Raw genomic sequence first — 5000 nt, 5'->3', positions numbered from 1 at the left:
CCTATCAATTATTTTTGACTAGTTTTGTTTTCCCTGTGTCGTTGATGGGCTGCCCTGCATTGGTGGGGTTATTGTCCTTTATTTGAAAAAAAAAATATATATCAGTTTCTATGTTTATCAATATACCGAAATATGTTGAGAGACCGTTGCTAAGGTTACTGCAAAATTTTGAAGATGTATATTTTGTTTTATTTATTTTTCCTTCATATTGTAAAAATCAAAAGTTAATGGTCTCAAATTTTACTATTTGCAAAAGAAGATGTACTAATAACCACCACTTCATGATTATCTCAACCATATGATCAGTGACCGAGTCAGAGAGGTAGAGTCAGCGAGTAGGGCTGTATTAGAGAGAGAGAGAGAGAGAGAGAGAGAGAGAGAGAGAGATTCATGTATATATATATATATATATATAGGGCTGTATTAGAGAGAGAGAGAGATTCGTGTGTGTGTGTATATATATATATATATATATGTATGTATGTATATAAAATTTAGTTATAAATGTTTGTATCTCTCTCTCTCTCTCTCTCTCTCTCTCTCTCTCTCTCTCTAAGCAAGTTATCCTGTAGAAGTGAAAATGTCAATTATCTCACTTTATTTCCTACTGAATATAATTTTTAAAGTTTCCTTTAATCATCAAGATTCACATATTCAATTTCCTATGTGTAAGATGTTATAACCCTCATACCACTGTTGTCATTAACAAATAAGGGCTTCAATGTCTACAGAACTTTTATAGTGATTACACAAAGCACCATCAACGGATTCTTTTCATCCCCACGAATTACAAATATACTTTCCCAAGTGTTGAACGTTCTTCGTATAATTGTTATGTCATTAACAAATAACGAAATTATATCTCTAGAAACTTTGTTTTCATTACAATAAGGTGACTAGTTCTATTACAACGGCACTAATAATACAGGAGTTGCTCTTTCAATTTTCGGTAGATGCAAACTCTTTAAAAATGTGTGCCGTACATTAAAACGTACATGATCGGAAAACCTACGTAACTCAATTTTTGTTAAAAGTGTACAGAACACGTTCAATGATAAATAAATCTTAAATTAGCTACTCAAAATATAGTTTCAAATTTGAAGTTTGATACTCCTGGAATCATTGGTAACATCATCCTTGACACGTGTAGACTTTGGAGCAGTTACCATTCGATTTTAGTTATTTGAAAGTACCTGGGCTTCGTTTACGACTAATGTTCAAGATTCTCTGAAAAAGAAATAATATGTGTTAAATCTTAAGTAGCGGTATGAGGAAATATATGAAAGGAAGTATGCTCTTACAAAATCGTGAAACGGAACTTATCGTACATCGGCAACGGTTTGTTTCGGGTGCATCAGGCAAACGCTTCCATTAGCGCTCTAGTTGTATTTTGGTGTGAAAGTGTTTTCTCTGCTAACGGCGGTTTTATATAACGATTGCTGTGTATTATCCATTCTGGCGAAAATGGAGAAGATACGATGTTTCCAAGATGAAGTTTATTACAACGCCAAGCCAACCAATGAAATGGTGGGGTCTCACTTTGCTTTGTTGCTAGGCAACCAACGTTGGACAAGGTTAGTGGTGTTGTCTTCCATGTTGGAAGAAAGTGTATGGAAACGGTTATAAACTATAGCATTTTGTTTCCTTGGAAGATGTAAGATGCAAGGGAGATATGCTATTATAATATATATTATATATATCTATTATAATATAATTTTGTCATGGGAGATATACTGTAAGTTTAGACCGTATAATTTTATAGGCTTAGGCCCATATCCTGAGCAATCACCATGGTTCAGTATTCGGTCGCTGAGAGTATAACCAAGAAATTTTGATATGATTGCCTTTGCCATCGAGTATAATTGACATAGTCTATCCTACAATATTTTAAACTTGAAACCATTTTGTTTATTTACTTTAGGTTAGTTCTCTCTCGGGCTGATTCGGTTACCAAATGGGTTTCATTGTATATTATTACATCTCAATGTATCCTAGTATTCCAACTACTTTTTCTTATAGGAAAAATTACGCTCCCTTCGAAAATAACACTCGTTCCCGTCGCAAATGAATAGTTACAGAAATATATATACATCTATATCCTCCGATAATGGGGGACCCCCAGTGGGAACTCGGGGTTTTGGGTGGGGAAAACATACTGGGGAATCGATATATAAACGTAAAACAAGCCTTTTCTTCTCTATACATTTCTTTCTGGTATTTATTATAACCGTAGGAAAAGACAAATCAGCATACCTGGATATATTTGGGAGGAGCCGTTTCAAAGGTTATTTCTTGTAGTAATACAGTAACCAGTGCTGCCAACGCCTGATGTAGATTAAATGTTAGCATTCCATACCTGATGTAGATCAAATGTTAGCGTTTCATGCTAACATTAGCACCCATTTGTTCGTTTGTTCGTTCGCCCCACCTTCCGTCCTTCGTTTCTCTCCATTATTACCGTATTATTTTCTCATTTTATATTCCCATTCAATATAATTTATCATACATTCCATTTTACCTTCCTATATTGGGTTTATTTGTTTTGTTATTTCCTTTCCCATTTGTACATACGTTCGTTTCATCAGTTTCCGATCTGCGCATATATCCCCCCGCCCCCTGCGCAGGAGTTTCCACTCCCCCTTTTACTCTTTTTATTAGTGTTATTTTCTCATTTTTTATTCCCATTCAATATTAGTTATCATTCATTCCATTTTACCTTCCTATATTGGTTTTATTTGTTGGGTTATTTCTTTATCCCTTCTCGGTTTCACATAAATACTTACCCTGGACTAGTTTTTTTATCCAGTTAATTCTCGGTATGATCTCCTCATTTTATATTCCCATTCACTATTATTTAACGTTCATTCCATTTTATCTTCCTATATTGTTTGTATTTATTTTTGTTGGTTAGTTCCTTTTCTCTCCTCTGTGTCTTATAAAACTTTTCTTTCGTCTAGTTTCCGTATTTAGTTCATTCATGTTTTCTCTTTTGTTCGTTGTTTTTCCCTTAACCAATCATCACTCTAGTCCTATTCAGATATGTCCCTACCCCCCCCCCCTTCCTTTATCTCTGTATGCGCTGTTTTCCGACCCATTGTTCCCCTGCCTTTCCCGTTTTAACCTTTGACCTAGTTACTCGTCCTTCGTTACTAGTGCGTTTTTTTTTTCCCGTATTTTGAGATGGAACATATTATAGAAACTTGTACCGGTTGCAGCATTCCGTATCTAAAATCAGTGGCTCAATTCCATGGTGATTTTGTTGATAATTCAGGTTATGTTGACCATTTTCTTAAATCTCACAATGTTATTCCTCAACGTTTAAACTGCCCCTAGTGTCGTGCGCTTTTGTCTCTTCCTTCCGAGTCCAGCAAGTTTCGACGTTTCCTTCATAAAAGTAAGTCATTCCTCAATAGTCATTATTCGTGTTTTGTGACCGGGGTACTTCTAGGCAAGGTTAGGTGGGTTTGTTAGGTTCTGTGGCCTTTCTGTACTTTTTATATGGAGAAATTATTGAATATATCTGAGGAGATATTTAGCAGTTCTAGCTCTAGTAATGCCATCGTGTCGTTGGTAGTTCTGTGTACTATTCGTCTCCGTTGGTAGTACTGTGTATCAAGGTAAGTCATTCCCCCATTCTTATTATATGTGTTTTGTGACCGGGGTACTTCTAGGCAAGGTTAGGTGGGTTTGTTAGGTTCTGTGGCCTTTTGGTACTCTTTATTTATTGTGTAATAGTTTTATGGAAGTATTATTTAGTTTACGTATGGAAAAATTTATTTCTACCTCTAGTAATGACATCGTGCCGTTGGTAACACTGTGTACCATTCGTCATCGTTGGTAGTTCTGTCAACCATTGGTAACGTTGCTAATGTTATCGTCCCCGACATCTGTTGTTTATATATTTTAACTCGGTATATATGTCCACAGTGTTAATATTTATATGGTTCATTTGTATTGTATTTCATTGTGTGATTTCGTACAGGAAATATATGATTTCCTATAGTAGATATCGTGATTTAACTGGTTTTCTCATTCATTTCATCCGTAATAACATCAACCAATTCGTCAACTTATAACTAACCGAATTGGTTGATCTGTTTGTTTGCGATTGAAATGGTCATCAAAATCGGTTAAATCTCGTTATTTGCTATAGGAAATCATATATTTCTTGTGCGTAGTCACACGATGTAATAATATACAAAATTACCCATATTTCAGTATACGTAGTCATCAATTGGAAAATCAACGTAATTTAGTAGTATGCCAAGTCGATTCAAAGAGGTTTTGACCAGTAGCCTATAGTATATGATGTGATTATTTGGTATGGATATTTAGTTTGTAAAATTCCTTCCACACGACCGACCAATGCACGTCGGGCAGACACTGTTACCCATCTTGTTGGTGGATGACAATCACCAATGTAGACGATTCCATAGGAAACCACGAGCTATAGATCGAAGTTGCCGTGGCCGTTGTTGAGGTACTGGATAGGAACATGACTAACGCTACGGAGTGGTGGTGTTGTCTAGTGTAATTTTAACGACATTTTATCTTTTTCCTTTTACGGACCTTATCGTAAGAGCCTGTTGCCGTTCTACTGACTACAGTACTGCCTGGCATTCTGTCTGGCGTGTCATGCTAGTCAAATGGTTTGCCTGCCTTGGACTGTGTGATCTGGTAACACTGTTCCAAATCAAGAGAATTACAGGCAAACCACAGTGGTCCACTTCATTTGTTCCTCTTGGTATAGGGGCATTTGTACATTTTTCATACATATGCAGTCATTTCCTACTTAGTAAATTGACTATACAACCCATAAGGCTTTTTTTATTCCTTTTCATATAAAATCTGCAAGTGAAATTTATCTTTATATGCAAGGGGGGGGGGCGTGGCGATAAAAAAATAATTGTGGAGGGGGCATGGTAGTAAAGGTTGAGAACCACTGATATATATATATATATATATATATATGTAATATGTGTGTGTATGTATAAATGCTC

Source organism: Palaemon carinicauda, chromosome 40 (assembly GCF_036898095.1).
Source record: "Palaemon carinicauda isolate YSFRI2023 chromosome 40, ASM3689809v2, whole genome shotgun sequence".
NCBI lineage: Eukaryota > Metazoa > Arthropoda > Malacostraca > Decapoda > Palaemonidae > Palaemon > Palaemon carinicauda.
Note: the sequence above shows the minus strand (reverse complement) of the source record.